Source organism: Typopeltis vanoorti, chromosome 2 (genome assembly GCF_054136105.1).
Source record: "Typopeltis vanoorti isolate ZY-2024b chromosome 2, IOZ_Tvanoo_1.0, whole genome shotgun sequence".
NCBI classification, from domain to species: domain Eukaryota; kingdom Metazoa; phylum Arthropoda; class Arachnida; order Uropygi; family Thelyphonidae; genus Typopeltis; species Typopeltis vanoorti.
Genome location: NC_143550.1, coordinates 89,442,030 through 89,461,783, shown reverse-complemented (window position 1 = coordinate 89,461,783; position 19,754 = coordinate 89,442,030). Strand labels below are relative to the sequence as shown.

Sequence of the window (19,754 nt, the reverse complement as noted above, 5' to 3'; positions counted from 1 at the left end):
ATATTGGAATGCTAACGGAGTAAACAACAACCTTATAGAACTAAAAGAAATTGCTGAAAGATATAAGATAGATATCATTTTAGTCAACGAGACGCATCTTTGGCCTTGTGGCAACCCCAAAATAAGGTACTACACACCACTTAGGACAGATAGACTCAATGCCAGAGGGGGCGAAACGGCTATATTTGTTAAAAAAAAGCATAAGATACAATGAGATCAAGAAAACATCAACTATAAACCTGGATGAAACTGGAATTGAAATACATACAAACAACACAAGTAATCTAAAATTATATTCAGTCTACAACCGTCCAGGCAAACCACTCCTAACCTCAGACCTCTCCCAGCTCCTTGACACAAACGAAGCAACAATAGTGGCGGGAGACCTTAGCGCAAAACATCCTGCATGGAACAGTAGAAACACCAATAATAATGGGAAGAGCCTATACAATGCTATGACAAGAAACATCACCATAGCAGGTCCTGTTGAATCAACTCACTACAGACCATTGGGCAAACCTGACGTGCTAGATATAGTCATTTTCAGGAACACTCCACATCAGTTCCAGTTACAGGTTATTAATGATCTTATCTCTGACCACAATCCAGTTCTGCTTAGCCTAGGTGGGGAAGCAGAAATCATCACCGGACAATCCTATACAAATCTCAAGAAGCTCAACGCAACTTTCTGCAACATCACAAGCGCTGTCCCAACCATCTCCTCACCCAAAGAAGTAGATGCAGCAATCAATAAACTGGAAAACACAATCCAAACTGGCCTTGCAACAGTCTCCACCGTTACTGCTCCAGCAAACTAACCAACTCCCAGAAGAGATTCTAAAGCTTATCCACAACAAAAACAGGATCAGACGTCGATACCATATAACACTATCACCACAGGATAAACAAGAGCTAAACAGGGCAACAAACCTAGCCCGATATGCAATCAAAGACCATATGAATCAACTATGGGAGAGGAAGCTAAGCTCCTTAAACAATGTAGATAACTCATTATGGAAAATGACCAAAGCCCTTCGCAGTGATCACCCCAACATACAACCAATCCATGGAGAAAAAGGCATAATCTACCGTGACGATGAAAAAGCAGAAGCGTTTGCAGACACCCTGGAACTGCAATTTCAACCAAACTACACTCATGCGGACTTGTGCATTGAAAAAATCCACAGACATGTACGCGGTGCACTCCATCAACCCACCACTCAAGACAACGCAAGCTATACTACGCCAAAAGAAATTTACCAAATCATCAAGAATCTCAACAACAGAAAAACACCAGGTCCTGATCAGATTTCAAACAAAATTATAAAAGCACTCCCTCACAAAACAATAATGCATCTAGTGGCTATCATCAATGCGATGCTAAGACTCAACTACTTCCCCACTCGCTGGAAGCAGGCAGATATAATCCTCATACACAAACTGGGGAAAGCACCTCAGTTCACCCAGAATTACAGACCTATCAGCCTCTTGTCGGGCCTTGGGAAGATTGCTGAAAAAATAATATTAAACTGCCTTCAAAACGAAACGGACAATCTAGACCTAATCCCAAAAGAACAATTTGGTTTTCGAACTGGTCACTGCACAACTCAGCAAATCAACAGACGTATAGGATACATAACTATCGGATTTAATTGGAAACAACATACAGGTGCAATCTTCCTGGTTGTGGCGAAAGCCTTCGATAAAGTGTGGCACAAAGGCCTCATCCATAGACTAATAACTGCAAAATACTCACTTCTTATTATTGTGCTATCTTCTATCGAAGGTCAGCGACCATCTTGGCGAACAAACTGCGCTCTTGTGCTAATCTGAGCAGTTGTGCACTGTTCTTTCCTTCCACGTCTTGATGTTGTCAAACCATGATATTCTTTTTCTTCCTCTAGTTCCTTTGCCATCAATTCTTCCTACCAAAATACTCACTAAACTTGCTATAAATCATAGACTCTTACCTGAAAGACCGAAAATTTCAAGTGAAACTCCATGGGCTCAGATCCACTACAAGAAGTATAACAGGAGGTGTCCGGCAAGGCTCCATATTATCACCACTACTCTTCAACATTTTTATCTCTGACGTCCCAAGCACAGCATCAACTACGATGGCTTTCTATGCAGATGATATCGCGATTCTGACCAGATCGCTCAGACCACACTTAGCCACACAAAGACTTCAAAACGAAGCAACGAATCTTGAAGAGTGGCTACGGAAATGGAGGATAGATGTCAATGCCGACAAGAGCACGGCTATACTCTTTACAAGAAGGAAAGCAACCCACCATGGAGCAGTCACGATGTTCGATACAGATATTCCATGGCAAAAAGAAGTAAAATACCTGGGAATCAAACTAGATAATCATCTCAGCTTCAACTCCCACATCTCTCATGCCTGTAACAAAGCAAACTCAGCAATAGCTCAACTCTACCCTCTGCTCAACCGTACAAGCAAAGTCAGTCCAGAAAAACAAATTAAGAGACTATACAAAGCAATCATCAGACCTATACTAACGTACGGTTCAGCAGCGTGGAGCCACACCTCCCCTAGCAACACCAAAAGATTAAAACCAATCCAAACCAAATGCTTCCGAATGATCTTCGATGCTATGAGGAAAATGGTTCATGAGGAAAACTCTCCTCGACCAAGACGGAAACCTTTTAGATATACCCACGTTTCTACTCCAGATACAACCAAGTACTTTGCTCAAGAATCACTTCATTCCAACCTACTCATTCATGAGTCATCAGATTATGATCAAAAAGACAGATGGAAACATAAACGCCCAAAGACGGCCCTGATCACAAATTGAAATATTTCTACACACCCTAATTCGGGCGAGCCAAGTGCTCAAAACTTTCTTTCTGTAAACAATTAAAAAACAAAATACCGATTATGGGATAAAAACCCACGGGATTGATATCCATCCAGCCATAGAAGTTAGAAGTTAGAAACGTAAAGAAGACATAGAAGAATGGAAAACTCTAACACAAATTATACATAAAGTAGAATAAAAAAAGTCTATAAAATAAAAAATAGAAGAGAAAATGAGGACTCCAGATATTAAATGATGAAATCAAGATTAAAATTGAAGCTCAACAAACTGCTTAAATTTAGATGTACAACCTCAAAAAATTGGAAGATGCTAGAATATATGAGAATAAAAGAGAATAGCAAAAAAAAACGACCAGAAACTTCATAGAAGTTCGGATAATTAACGTAGCAAATTAGAAAAAGAAATATAGGATTGTTCAAAATGAAGGAGCAGATTCTACCTGTTTGTGAAATTTCTATTTGCAACGACATAAACAAGTGTTATACATTACCTGAAAAGAAATCTATGAGAGTTTACTTTTCTTCACCTTCTAGTAGTAGCTCTTGCTACTGGAGAGCACTGTAAGCACTTGAAACAAAAAGATCCTTCAGTCACTTGCTCAAAGAGTCAACAAAAATGGCCTCTCCACAGATCAAACGTTTTGGGTTAATGAATTTGCAAGGCGTAATTTTATATTTACAGTTCAACATAAATTCTGCACTCAATTTAAGAAAGAACCTCATCGTCATAAGCAGATATACTCATGCACAAAAAATTTCAAGAAGAGGGATGCATTTGTAAAGTCCGGGCTGTCCATGTGTTTCCGAAGTTAATGTTGAAAGAATTCTACAAACATTCGTATGCAGCCCAAGAAAATCCACAAAGCAGTACAAGCAAGGAATTATGAATTCCTCAAACAACCGTATGAATTGATCTCAGGAAACAATTGCATAAGAAAGACTACAAGTTGCAATTAACGCAGGCATTGCACGCCGGAACAGAGAAAAAATGTTAGACTTTTGCGTAAAAATGCTGGACGACATGGAGAATATTGCCTTCACAGCACGACTCTTTTTTTTTTTTTGATGAATCAACTTAAGTGGTGAAGTAAATCGTCTTAAGATTAGAATATGGGGGGGGGGCAGAATATCCATCTGCAAACATTGAACATGAAAGAAACTCATGAATTTCTGCAGATATCTTGACTGAATAATTGTATGTATATTTTGGTTGGTTTTCTTGTAATTGTATCGATAATTAAAAATGCAATCTCAAGTGAACATCGCCTCATCTGTGAAGAGTACATAGGAGAGACAGAGATATCTTTGATCCTCATACCTTATTGTAGAAACCTCTGACGAAATACCAATCAGCAATGACGATGTTCTGGTAAATGTGCTTGAACCCATTGGAAATGGTATATGTAAAGCCGATTTTCATGCAATGACCCTACGACTGCTTTGGAATCGTCGGCATTCATTGAGATCCTCTTTGCTAGTGCGTGGATTCTGTGCCATTAGAAGCATTATGTTGTCTTTAATTTCAGGTACTCTTCGTCGCATTCATTCATTTTGTGATACAAAATTATACTAAGCTCTCAAAAATGGTGATGAGAATGAGTGAATCGAAAGCATGGAATCTGACAACTAGAGGAAAGCCTCTTGATAAAGCTGGCGTGTATCATGTGCATTTTCGTTGGTATTTCGGTAATAAAAGTGCATATCAATCACTTTAAGTTAATATAAACTTAATCTCTATTGCAAAATACCGACTTTCGATTAGATAGCTGAAACAAATAGCAACTTCCACTTCCTCAGAGCAAACTCTCTAGACTGAACGCAGCTCCAGCCAAATCTCTTACATGTGATTCTGATTGATTCAACTACGTGGTGATTCGTCGAGTTGCATCTATCTGCTTTGAATGTTGTCAACCTTGTGTCGGCGTTCGAACTGCAACTACAAAAGTATGTCTCGAAAATGAGAGATTTCTGGGCCAATGTTTATTGATACTTTTTTCCTGCAACCAGTTGTACTATTGATGTAAAAATGAAACTAGTATTATTAAAGGACGCTTTTCAGTTCATCCAACAGAGTAAGAAGGAACTTTCTTTTGCTCCAGATTCTGTGATGTTTGAGAGGAGTAGTAGGGTTATCACTTCTGGCAAGATCAAGATCAAGATAAGATAAGGAATCGTGACGTAATTGGTTGTTCAGATCATGTCATTGTGAGCGTGACATCATGGGTTTGAACAACCAATTACGTCAATGAACAAACAATGTGATGTCACACACACACATATGTCACACACACATATGTTCTGGGGAACACATGTGTGTGTGTGACATCACATTGTTTGTTTTGTTCGCATATGGAATTGTGGGTGATGTTTAGAGATAAGGATTCGTGTCGTGATTGGTGGGGAAGTATGAACCAAATAGGAGTAGGGTGAATGGGGGAAGCAACATTAGTGTTGTGGATGTGTTTTATTATCAGATGAAGATAAGTGACGTAATTTGTTAGTTCTAAATAAATGACATTATTGTTCTGAATGGAAAAGTAAGATATATTAGTGGATAAGGATTCGTGCTATAATTGGTGGGACACTTTAAACCAAATAGGGGTAGGGTGAATGGGGGAAAGAGACGTCAGTGTCCCGGATGTATGTGTCGTTATGAGATATAGAAAAGTGATGTAATTTGTTAGTTGTAAATAAGTGACGTTATTGATTTGAATGGAAAGGAAGACATATTAGTGGATAAGGATTTGTGGCAGAATTGGTGGGACACTATGAACAAAATAGGGGTAGTGTGAATGGAGGAAGCGATGTCAGTGTCATGGATGTGTGCTGTTGTGAGATGTAGATAAGTAAATGGTTTGTGTATGGCATTATGGGTGATGGATAGTGATAACATAGATTTTGGAATGTTTGGAATTTTGCTCGGGGGCTCCAAATCTCTTAGTGACATCACATGATGTGTTTGGTTCACGTTGGCATTGTGGGTGATGTTCAGAGATAAAAAATAGTGACGTTAGTCACTGTTCCTCATTTCTGAACATCATCCACAATGCCACACCCACATCACAATGCATCACCCACATGATACAATGAGGGGAAGCATTGTAGGGAAAACCACTGTCAACCTCTCGACTACCTTTCACCATCACCACCTAATGGGATTTTTGTTCCCTCCTAAAAATTTCAGACATATCAGTGAGAGAACTAGTCACGTGCACTAACATCAAATCTATTTTATTTATTTAACAAATTTATTTCTTAAAGAAATTTGTATTTCTGATGGAATTATTGTAAGATATGCATTGACAAAATTACCTTGTAGTTGGAAAGAATTATCTGAAAGAGTTAAAAAACAGAAAGAGGATAAAAATACTTAACATAAGGATAAATAATATAGAATACCATTTGAACCACATAGATGAGGTTTGCCCCATGATGTCACAAAGTAAGATAAACTCACATCAACATCAAATCCACCAGCATGCAAAAAAGAGTCATCTATGCAAAAGTTTCATTTTTGAAGGAATGGTCAGGGTAAGGCTCAGGTAAAAAGTACTATAAGGAAAAACAAACGAGTTGAGTGCCTTTTCAGTTACTGAAATTCATTCATCTAGTACAGCTATCGTATTGTGTTGTGATATTTTATGTCCAGTAAAGTAAAATAACGAGTGAACCACAAGTCTTTGAATTATTATTATTATGGCTATTTTAGCCTGTTTTTTGTTCCAGTGTCCCTTATTTTAAATACATTGGCTATATTTACTCAAAAAAGTATATATATATATATATATATATATATATATATATATATATATATATATATATATATATATATATATATATATATATGTTTTAGGGCATTATGGGTGAGTATTGAAGGCAGTTATAGCAGAATAAAAGAGGAGGAAAAATTTTGTACATACCTTTTTTTGATACTGGGATGTCTTCAAATTCCATGTTTTCACTGAAGATTGTTTATAACAAGGGGAAGGGAGCATCGCGGGGGGGGGGGGTGTTTGACGTGGAAAGAATAAATTGGAAATCCAGCTTTATTTTAATAATATATATAAATATATATATATATATATATATATATATTATTGTGTTTAAGGGTGCTTTTTTAGGGGGGGGTTTACTTATGGGAAACTGGGACAGGGAGAACGTTAATAGGTGCAAACCGTTTTGGTTGACTGACCATCATCAGAACATTTTCAGAATACATGTAGGGCTATGTCATGACTGCAAGTTGAGTCTGCCAAAAAAAGGCATTTGTTTTCGCTAAATGGCCAGAGGCATGGCTTTTGAAAATTTCTTTCTTCAGGAAAATAGCATGATGCAAAACTCTTCACATATCTCAAAAAGGATGGAAATTGATTATTATTTTATAAGACATGTACATTGTGATTTATTTATCCAGGACCACTTGGGAAAAGTTATGCAGGAAGTGGTCTGATATCTTCGGCTACATGCAAAGAAGAGTTGACTACAAAATGGACCTCAGTGATTGTTATATTCTGAAATGCTAAGATGGGGAACATACTCGATGATACAGGAGCTGATGGAAGTAAAGTTTTCTCTATTGTAAAGAAGCTGAGAGATTTTCACCAAAAATGTACGACATTGATAATGATATACTATTTTTGGAAACTGAATTACCAGCTATATGTATCATGGGGAAAATTATTGCTAATCATCTAAATTCATCAATGGTAAAATTAGACTTCCCAGATTTTATTCAATTCGATAAAGATTCTTTATTTTGGGACTTTTACGAAAACTGCTTGTGTATATTTGGTGACAAAAGAATATACAGAAAGCTTAGGGAGGCATGTTGTCATATCCAGACTGATACAATATCAAATGTATGGATCAGATACCATAGTAAGTATCTGATCTAAAAACTCTTTTGCATGACCAACTATTTTGATGTAATGTAACCAAGAAACAGTGAGTAATGAACATTTTCTTTATTGAAATCTTTGTAAAATGTTAAGAGTATAAACTAAATATTGTGAAATATTTTTATGTAATTACAAGTTTCGAATTTTTTCTTTGTAAATCATAATATTTCAGCAAAATAAAATGTGCATTTATAAACTTAAATGTACAAAGATTTTTTTCCACAGTGAAATATTTACTTAGTTAATAAGTTTAGAATTAGATATTTAAATACTTAACTTTATACCTTAATGCAATTCTGTTTAATTAATGTAAAAAACCACTACTGTGAAATTAATGACAGGAATGTGTGGTGGGGTGAGGGAAAACTGATATCCTGTAATTAATTATTTTAGAAAATTGTATAATGCTAGCTATTTGACATTGCTTGAGTTATCTGTTAACATTTCGAAAATCTGACCTGTTAGAATTTGATGATTTTTACAGAGAGACAGCAGATAATTTAACCTAAAAACGTGACTTAAACTCTTAAAAAAAGTTTGGTATAGAAAAAAGGTTTGTACTCTGCAGATAACACAAATACAAATTTTGGCTTTCCCCACACAAAGTAAGATGAAAACACATCAACAGCATATCCACCAGCATGCGAAAACATGTCTGTGAGTCATCTGCCTGAAAGTTTCATTTTTGAAGGAATAGTCAGGGTAGGGCAGGCTACATGCAAAGAAGAATTGACTATGAAATGACCTCAGTGATTGTTATATTCTGAAATGCCAAGATGGAAAATAATACTATTTTTTTAAATAATACTATTTAAAAAACAGAATTCTTGGTTGATAAAATATAACCATCAGCTGAACTGGGAAATTGGAACTATCTCTGGACAAACTAAGAGAATGGATAATACAATCAACATGGAAATATCAAATATTGCTCGCCAAGGCTAGAAAAAAATCAAAAACATTAATGCAGTTAATAGGAAGACCTGTTCTTGATTTAAATGAATTTGGATGCCCAAAACGTATACTTTTAAATGCTTTTGGAAATATAATGACAGATTCTGTGCTTATAATAATGCTCAAAAATATATGGATTAGTTTTAAATAAAAATGTAACCCTTAATTTTACTACAGTAACAGGTTCCCAAGAACAGAAATGAATAACCTTTCACACAAGCGTGGGAAATCATATCCTATGGCCGCTAATGCTGCATAATAGTAAGGAACTAAAAGAGAATGCACTTTTCACTTTAATTAATTTCTGAATGTTAGACTCAAAAAAAGACAACGTTGTAAAGGATATTTCAGTCAAATACAACGTGTAAACTTAAAGGAACAATGGTGTCATTGATGTGTTATGCATATTTAAGTAAGACCATATATATATATATATTCATCAAAGCTTGATTTGCTTCCTCAGTCTTAAGAAAAGGCTGGTTATATTCCACTAATTCGGGCCCTACCCAAGGGCCTATGGGTTGTGGAAATACTTTCTGAAAATGAAAGCTATGCTGAACAAAGCGGCCTTTTGTAGCTGCCCAATTTTTAATCCATCTAACTCGAGTGCTTCTAGATGTTTTTTCAATGTTTTTGGGATGGCGCATAAAGCATCTATTATTATGGGAACAACTTTTGTTTTTTTTTTGCCAAATTCATTCAACTTCGATTTGCAAATCGCGATATTTTGTAATTTTTCATTTTCTTTGTTGTCAATCTGACTATCTCCTGGTACTGATATTTCGATAAACGTAACACCCTTGTTTTCACTTTTTTCAACCACTGTGATATCGGGTGTGTTGCATTCCAAGCTTTTGTCAGTCTGGATTTTGAAATCCCAGAGTATTTTAACTTTTTCATTCTCAACCACTTTCTGATGAACTTTATGCTTCCAATAGTCTTTAGATACTTCAAACCCATGCTTTTTTACATAAATGCCAGTGGATTATCATAGCTACGTTATCATGCATTTTATGGTACTCAATTTGTGCGATTTTGCTGCATCCACTTATAATGTGATCTACCATTTCTTCCTTTTCTTTTCACAATCTACATTTACTGTCTTCTTGAATTTTTTGTATTTTTGCCTTCATAACGTTGGTTTTAATGGCCTGTTCTTGTGCTGCAAAATTACCGATTCTGTTTCTTTCTTTAGTGCTCCATTTCTCAACCATTACCAGGTCAAGTTGCTGTCAGCACTGTCCTCTATGCTGTGAAGGTATTTTCCATGCAATGCCTTATTTTTACTTTTACTTGGTTGGTTTTGTATTCCAATTTTGTCTCCATGGGTTTAAATAAAACCTCTTTCCTTACCTCAATTAGGAATTTTTCCGTTGTTTGCTGCAGATAATCATTTAAATTTCGTTTTTCTTCTTCAATAACTTGCTTCACTTGTAATAATCCTCTACCTCCTTTTTTGCGTGAATAGAGCCTATCAATGTCACTGCGAGGATTGAGGGCATGGTGCATTGTCATTAATTTTCGAGTTTTCGATCTAAATCTTCCATCTCTAGCTGGATCCATTCAACAATGCCTGCTGAATATCTCAGAACAGGTATGGCCCAGGTATTAATTGCTTTTATCAAATTTCCAGCATTAAGAATTGATTTAAGGAGTTTTCTTAATCGTCTTATGTATTCTGCTCTGGTTCTTTCTTTGATCTTATTGTGCAGAATTTCTGATGCTTCTAAAATTCCCAAATATTTGTAGCTGTCTTCGAATTTTATTGCTTGATTATTTCACCGTTGAGCAGCTCCATTTCGTTCATATCTTCAAACTTTCCTCTTGTTATTCCAACAATTGCACATTTGTCTAAGCCAAAATCCATTGATATATCTTGACTGAATATGTGCACAGTGTTAAGCAACGATCTGAGTTCATTCTCTGATTTTGTATACAACTTCAGATCGTCCATGTATAAAAGGTGAGATATCTTTGAACTCTTTTGCGCAGTTTGATAACCATGAGCAGTTTTATTTAAAATTCTAGTTAAGGGAATCAACGATAATATAAACAATAGAGGAGATAATGAGTCTCCTTGAAAGATGCCCCTTTTTATATTTACAGGGTGTTCGGGATAAATTTGACATATTTATAATTAATTATATTTTTCCGTAAGTTACATGTATTAACACACACTTCTCTTCATTTAAAAGTTTGGACCCATCTTCATTCATATACAAGATGTCAGAAAGGATGGATAGCTGGAACCCACCTGAATCATGGAAGAGAATAACTTGTATCATGATGATTCGTGCCCGCCATCAAAATAAGGATATTACGACTGCTGCCCAGTGCTCCCTGAATACAGTAAAAACAATCAGGCATGAACTAGAGACTTGCAATGGTGACTACGAGGATGTAGCAAGAAGAAAGATCCCTAGCAGACGATCTGATTGCGTTCGTACAGCAGAATTCCTCGCAAATCTGCAGGAACAGGTGTTGAAGAACCCTGGCATTGGAATTCGGGCTTTGTTCGTGGAGTTGCTAACTGTAGTCAAGCCCTGGATAACAAGGGTAGCCAATGGTAGGCCGTATGTATGGCAGCAGGATTCGGCCCCTTGCCACACCTCTGGGAAAAGTCAAAAATGGTTGTCTGAAAATTTCTACGACTTCACCAGTCCAAATGTTTGGCCTCCAAACTCCCCAGACCTTAACCCCATGGATTATTTTGTATGGGGCGCAGTTGAAAAAGACACCAATCGCACTTCCAGTAATACAAAAGCCCAGTTAATGGATAAAATTAAAACAGTTTTTGCGGCCCTTCCCAGGGAGACTGTAGCATCAGCTTGTTCGAGGTTCCGAAGCAGAATTGAAGCTGTGATCGATGCTAATGGTGGTTATTTTGAGTAAATCTTGTTGATAGTATTGTAATTAACTCTGCCTGTAATGTTTTTTTGTCAATTCATTAAATTTAATAGATACAAAGAAGATTTTCTTTTTCCTTACGAAACTGTCAAATTTATCCCGAACACCCTGTACTTCTCCAATTTCTTCTCTATTTATAACCAACGTTGTTTTCCAGTTTTTCATGCTGGATTGCAAAAATTTTTGCACGTTTTCGCTAATACCACATAGTTTTGTGCATTTTAAAATCCAACTATGAGATAAAAAAATAGGTAAATAGGACAGAATCACCCCTAGCCCTCGAATACTCTAATAGCATTGGGGGAAAGGAGCAAGGTGAAAAGAAATACAGAGGGAAAGAAGAGTAGGGACCAGTCTACAGATAATATAACAGGTATATATTACATGAAGTAAGGCGTGGTCCAGCTTCAGGTGCCTCCGGTTTGCCATGCCCGTACTCACTAGAGTGAGCCCTTGAGGTTTATATATATATATATATATATTAAGTCACAGTCCCACGCAATTTATTTATTTCGCCAGACTATAAGAAAACACTCATACTAAATTCTAATAACATGTCTGTTAGAAAATCGTTATTTTACAGAGAGACAGTAGATATATTAACCCATCACATAATAAAACTCTTAAAAAGTTTGGTATAGAAAATAAAAAGGTATCGTACTGTGCAGATAACACAAATACAAATTTTGGGGAATGAGAAGACAGGATAAATTAATGTTCATACAAGGTAGCAAGAAGAAATAGACAGAAAACGTTTATGCTGTTTTCAAAACTAAAGAGTAGGTATATTTTCTTTTCTTTCCAAACATTTGTGCATGATAAAAGTTTAAAAATATGTGACTGGCAGTCGAAAAAATTTTTTTCTTCAAAATTTGACAACACGTACTCCATTAGGAGAACGAAAAAAAGACAAGTTATAACTAATAATGTAATTGTGTCTTTTGAAATGAATAAAGTACAAATGAATTAAATAGTGACAATTTTTTGCTATATCTGTAAGCGTTTCCAACATGCTAGTATATTTGTTCATCAGTTTGGAATTAAAGTGCGACTGTCAGCATTTGGTGATTTAATATTTCAGCAATATAAAATATGCATTTATAACTTAAATGGAACTTGGTAACATGGAAATTAAACTAATTACAAAGTATACTACAGAGCTAATATTCATTTGAAATAATAAGATATAACTATTTATTTGTTGTGCTAGAATTTAGAAGTTTCTAAAAGAAAACACTAACGAAGAGTTCAAAACCTTGTTTGCCTCATTTCTGTTACTTAAACTTGCTAATGCTAAAAAAAAATAAAAATTAATTTCAGTTACAGAAGTAGGTTAAGAGCACAAGGAACCGAAATGAGTCGCATGAGATCAAATTCCAAACCTTTGGTAGCCACACTAGTGTATACAATTCTGGCATAATGTGAACCAAGCACATCACATGATGTCACTGACAGATTTGGGGCTCCCCGAGCAAAATGATAAACATTGCATAATCTATCTTATCACTATCCATCATCCATAATGACTTACACAAACCATTTACTTATCTATATCTCACAACAGCACACATCGATGGCACTGACATCGCTTCCCCCATTCACCCCACCCCTAGTTTGTTCATAGTGCCCCACCAATCATGCCACGAATCCTTATCCTGTAATATATCTTACAGGATAATCAATAACATGAATTGGTTTGAATTGAATTAGATTAATTTGGAGACCAACATGATGGTTGCTGTTGCGAAGAAAGTTTTTGATTTCAGTGGTGATTAGTGAGTTTTAGATTTTGTGAATCTTCTTTGATAGCAGAATAGAAGGTAAGACTTTGACTTTTGATGCAATTTTCCGGCCATAGCCCGTTCTCTTCGCCATTATAAATATTTCTTCCCTCAGTGTACACAAGGATGGAGAATATAAAAGATATCAAGGATGCCATTCAACAGTTAAACAAAGATATGTCACTTGACATTCTCAAATTCATCCTAAAGAAATTTGAAACAGATTATCCTGGTTGCCTGAATCTCTTCACTCAAGTAAATGACACTGAAGAGGATGATTTGGACATCGAAGAGGATATTACACCTGTTCCACCTATAAAGATTCCCCGACAGTTCGATTGTTCACAGGAGGAACAATCTAATAAAAGATGCAGAACATCGGAAGGTGGAATGGAAGGTGATGTAATAACTCACCAAAATCAGATTACCCAAGATAGAAAAGAAAAGGTCCCTCCAGTTATCCTTCGAGATAAAGATAAATGGACCTCAGTCTCAAGATCCCTAGGAGAACAAAATATCAATTTCTCCTGGGCAAGAAATACTGAAGAGGGTGTAAAGATTCACCCTACCACTGTCACAGATTATTGCATGATGACGAAAATGCTGGACAACTCTAAATTGCCCTTCCACACCTTTGTGCTAGCAAGCGAGAACTTAAAAGTAGTTCTAAGAGGAGTGGCTGAGGTCATCACAACTGATGAGATCACAGCTGACCTTATCAATCAAGGATTGACCCCAATCAAAGTAAGTAGAATGCTGAGGTCAGATAAAACACCAATGCCACTGGCATTGGTCGAAATCTCCAACACACAAAAAAGAATCTATGAAGTTACCGACATATGTAAGCTTAAAATTGCAACCGAACCTCTAAGGAAGAAGGCATCGGCAGGGCAGCGCCACAGATGCCAGAGGTTCGGGTGTGCCCAAAAACTGTTCAGAGCTGCCTATAGATGCCTAAAATGCGATGAGGGTCACCAAACCCAGATTCACACCTGCCTGCTGTGCCAATTGTAGAGGACCACATCCCTCTAATTACAAGGGATGCCTTTTCCATCCAAAAAACCATGGATCAACAAGAACTAACCATGCTCTTCCAATCAATGACACAAACAACGAAACAGGTCGCCTTCCAGATCATAATACCTCACATTCAGCAACACAGGAAGGAACTCGACCTTCATCCATGTCCAAATCATATGCGGAAGCGATAAGAACCCAGACTCCTTCATCGCAAGAGCGAACAAGCTCTAATCTCACATCAGCTTTAACCTCGTCACTTGCAATAATGCTGCATGAATTCAGAAAAGCAAGCACCTCACCATCTTCCAGAAAGAGATTCTATCTAGAAACCCAATCCATATTAACAGTTCTCTACAATGTTTAAAAAATTTAAACCAAATTCTCTTATGATAACAGCATGGAATGCCAATGGCTTAATAAATAAAATTCTCGAGCTGCAAAAATTCACAAAAAGATACAATCCAGACATAATCTTGATCAATGAAACCCACTTCAGACCATCAAACCCAAAACCCAAAACTAAGAGGTTATATTTTATATAGGACAGACAGACTTAACTCTAGTGGAGGCAGTACAGCTATTTTGATTAAAAATTATTTAAGCCACAACTCGCTGACCAACCCCCAAACTCTAAAGCTTGAGGTGACGGGTGTGGAGGTGCACACTAATAAAGCAGGTAAACTCAAAATCTATGCAGCATACAATCCTCACAGCATTCCATTATTGACAGCAGACTTAGATTCCATAATTATAGCAGGAGACCTAAACTCCAAGCATACGACCTGGTTCAGTTCGTCAATCAACTCCAAAGGCCGTACCTTTTTTAACTACACGTTACTGAACTCATCAATAGTATCAGGACCCACTGAGCCCACCCACTACAGCCCATCAGGAAGTTCTGATGTAATAGACATAGTTATCCTCAGAAACATCAAATATTAATACCAGCTGGAGACAGTAGAAGAGCTTAACTGAGATCATAATCCTATCCTGCTCAGGTTAGGACTCCAAGATCAGCTCTCTCCTCATCATTCTTTCTTATCACGGGACAAGCTCTCTAAGGTTCTCCCAGTTCACATCGGTCCACCCCCTGTCATTCGCAAAAAAGAAGAAATAGACCAAGCTGTAAGCAATTTAACTATACAAATCAACACAGCAATAGCATCAGTCACTCAAACCACTGTCTTCCATGCTCCCAACTGGATTCCAGAAGAGATAATGAACCTAATTAGGGCCAAAAATAAAGCCAGAAAGCAATATCACAACACCAGAGTTCCGCAGGACAAAACAACCTTAAACAACCTGAACAGACAGGTTCGAGAAGCCCTCCAGATGCACAGGAATTCCAAATGGGAATCCAAACTCAGGGAAATCAACCCAGAAGATAACTCCATGTGGAAGTTTGTAAAATCTCTTCATACCAAAAGACAACCACTTCCCCTTTTGAAGACCAATCTTGGAATTGCACAATCGGATGAAGAAAAAGTAGAAGCCATAATTGACAATCTGTAAAATTAATGCAGCCCATCTTATGTAAACTTAAATATCAATCTTATTTACAAAGTTCATCGTAAAGTTAGAAATGCACTAAGACAGCCTAAGGATGATTCAGAAACCATCACCCCCACATCTCCAGCAGAAATAATAAATATTATTTCCCATCTGAAGAATAAAAAGGCCCCTGGTCCTGATGGCATTACCAATAGAATAATAAAGCTACTCCCACGGAAAGCCATAATTCATCTAGTTAATATTACCAATTCCATTTTAAGATTCCAGTACTTTCCCACAGATTGGAAAATCGCGGACATTATTCCTCTGAAAAATCTGGTAATAACCCACAACTTCCCCAAAGCTACAGGCCCATCAGTCTTCTCTCATTTCTTGGCAAAGTAATAGAAAAAGTCATCCTATCCAGACTACAATCAGCAGTGGACAAACAGAAAATAATCCCAAATAAGAAATTTGGATTTCGCAAAGCTCACAACACAATGCAACAAATTCACCGACTAACAGAACATATCACTTATGGTTTTAACTGGCACCTTCACACTGCTGCTATATTTTTTTATGTTGCCAAGGCCTTTGATAAGGTCTGGCATCAAGGCCTTATCTTCAAACTAATTGAAAACAATATCCCAATTAAACTAGTGAAACTCATATATTCATATATTAATGAAAGATACATGCAAGTAAAACTCAATGAAATTGTGTCATCATGGTGCAAAATTCTGGTGGAAGTACCTCAGGGTTCTCTTCTGCCCCAGTACTTTTCACAACTTACATGGCAGATATTCCTCTCAATTCAAGAACAACTACTACAGCCCTTTATGCCGACGACCCCGCTATTCTAGCTAGATCGCTCAGCCCTCGCCTAGCAATCACTAGACTCCAAGGAAGTATCAATGAGCTAGCAAACTGGTTCACCAACTGGGGGATTCAAGTGTACCCCCTCAAACGCTCAGCCATGTCGTTTTCAAGAAGAAAGGTCTGCATTAAAGAAGACATCCTGCTCTCTGGTCATAAGATTCCATGGCAATCTGAGCCCATATATCTTGGGTATTAATGGATAAGAAACTCCTTTTTAACAAGCACATCAATCTCATTGGCTCCAAATCTTCCAAAATAATAGCACAGCTCTACCCATTGATCAACCGCAAGAGCAAATTGAACCTACATAATAAATTGCTTCTTTACCAAATGGTAATATGTCCAGTCATTACCTACGCCTCACCAGCATGGAGTCACACTTCGAGATCAAACATTTCGAAATTGCAGAGAATCCAAAGCAAATGCCTTAGAATGATTCTGGATGCACCGTGGTTCATCAGAAATTCACAGATTTACCGAGAAACTGGCATTCCATACATTTCTTCCTTTCTTCGTAATCTAGCAGAAAAATTCTTCGTGAAGTCAAGTTCACATTCAAACTCACTAATCGTACAAGCTGTCAATTACAATGAGACTGATTACTACAAACACAAAAGACCGAAGGCTATTCTTCTCTCAACTGATCATAGCTAACAAAACTGCCCTCAGAGGGAGAGCTTAACTGCTCACAAACCTCCCATTCCCAAACAACTCTCATTGCAGATAAAGAGGAATATGAAAAGCACTAGTGCTTCACCCATCCTGTCAGTAATGTTAATGGTAAAAGAAATCAATAACACCACTTATTTACAACTAACAAATTATATCACTTATCTACATCTCATAACAACACATACATGCAGGACACTAACGTTGCTTCCCCCCATTCACCCTAGCCCTATTTGGTTCATAGTGCGCCACCAATCACGACACGAATCCTTATCTCTAAACATCACTCACAATTCCGTACGCGAACAAAACAAACAACGTGACGTCACACACATGTGTTCCCCAGAAAAATTTTAAACATTCCAAATTCATGACGTCACGCACACAATGCCGTCATCATCTGAACAACTGAGAGGTGTTTCGATTCTTTGAATCCGGGGATTAAGTCATGTAAACCAGGCCGCTTCTCAAAAATTTAAAGCATTAAAGTTTTATTTAAGTTTTCAATAAGTTTTGCTATGCGTTATTTTCCTAACATGTGCAAATGTATGAAATTAATTTCTGAAAGTAAGCTGTTGCATTTCTCTTGAGAACTCAAGTGTAACTACAAAGAAACCAATGTAAGAGGATGAATACAAAGAAGCACAATCCAGTTATAAATCTGGCATTCGTGTAAATTTTTAGTTTTAATCAAATAAATAAATCCTTTAATTATATAAAGTTCGGCGATTCCAAGCGTAAGCAAATACCTGGATACTGCAGTATCTAACCATAAAGGTAGTGCAAGCTGAGGCAACTCATGTCTAAGGTGGAGCAAGCTCCGATTACTATTCTTGATATTTACCCATAATGTGAACTTAGCTCCTAGGAGCTGTATTTCTGTTCAACATTATGAGAGAAGGTCACTACCCAGACCGGTTTCGACCTTCATTGAGGTCTCATCAGTGAGTAGGTATCTCTCACTGATGAGATATACCTACTCACTGATGAGAGAGTAGCTGGATACTGATGTTGCAGTATCCAGGTATTTGCTTACACTTGGAATCGCCGAACTTTATATAGTTTCTACTATATTCGGCATGAAACTCTTTGAGTATCTTATTCGGCTAAGAAACGATATGGGATGTAATATCCCTTAACTTAAACAAGTGATATGTCGCCGAATTGAAGCCTTTGGCTCTTCATATATCTAATAATCCTTTAATTATTTTTCCTCCTAAAGGGAGAAGGTGGCACGCTTTCAATCGTAGCTTTTTTGGAAATCGTAGGTACAGACAATAATATGGCAGATAACTGCCGTCTTCTAATGTTATTAAATATAACTGGTATTATTTCTACCTATATCGCGAAAGTTTACGTAAGGTCATTCTCTCTCTCTCTCTCCAAGAGAAAACCCTGTTTGTGTGTGGAAGAGTTATCAGATTGGTATTCAAGTGAAAAAAAAAAAAAAAAAAGAAAAAGTTCCAGTAGCCGGCAGCTAGAATCACACATATTTTTGTGTTGCTGATATAGAGTCATTGTAGTCATTTTTACTGATTATTACCATATGGCTGATGATACAATACTTTTCTATTATTTTCTCCTATCACGTTTAACGTAGCAATAGGTGAAACACTAATTGATAAAAGCCAAATTTTCTAACAATCGACGGGCTTCTATATTATGGAGCGAATCTAGACTTTTTGTTATATATAAATAACAAATATAACTTTATATATTATGGAAAATATTACATTACATATAAGTTACTCTATGCATTAGCCTTGGAAAATATTTCGAAAGTCAACAAAGAATATAGGAAATGTGACTTTAAAGATACTAATTAAACAAATATCAAGGTTGTGGGAATGTCAATATTTTGTTTAGTAAAAATAATTAGTATTTCCCTTTTATTATTATGATAAGGATTAAATAACTGACATTTTCAAGAAATCATTGAACTTTAAATACAGAATTATAAATAATGAACTTACTACTGATGTGATGTTTGCAGCAAAACAGGAAACAGTAACGAAGACCAGTTGTGATCATTAATACTCTAGCAGTCAAGGAAGAAGCAATAACCGTACTGATAACCTTTAACCGAGAGAGAGAGAGAGAGAGAGAGAGAGAGATGAACAACCAATCAACAGAGAGAAGAAAGGTCATAATCGACCAATGACGCAAGGAAGACTTCCCCCCCCCAACCACGTGACACAATTGATACAATTTGTATTCAAAATGTGTGTAGGAAGTAGACTGTTGCGAAATACAAAATGTGAGCTAGACGAACTTTAATCCGGTCTTCAAGAATATAACAATTTATATATA

At 36.7% G+C, this 19,754-nt stretch overlaps 1 protein-coding gene across 1 annotated transcript in view; it reads right to left on the bottom strand.

The window, feature by feature from the left end:
- LOC150109238 (sulfotransferase ssu-1-like) overlaps window positions 1–19,509 on the bottom strand; it is a 31,948-nt gene extending 12,439 nt beyond the window's left edge. Inside the window, exon 1 of the mRNA XM_090406529.1 lies at window positions 19,418–19,509. The gene's annotated coding sequence lies outside the window, so the exon portion shown is untranslated. The remainder of the gene's footprint in view (window positions 1–19,417) is intronic.
- Window positions 19,510–19,754: the final 245 nt, after the last annotated feature.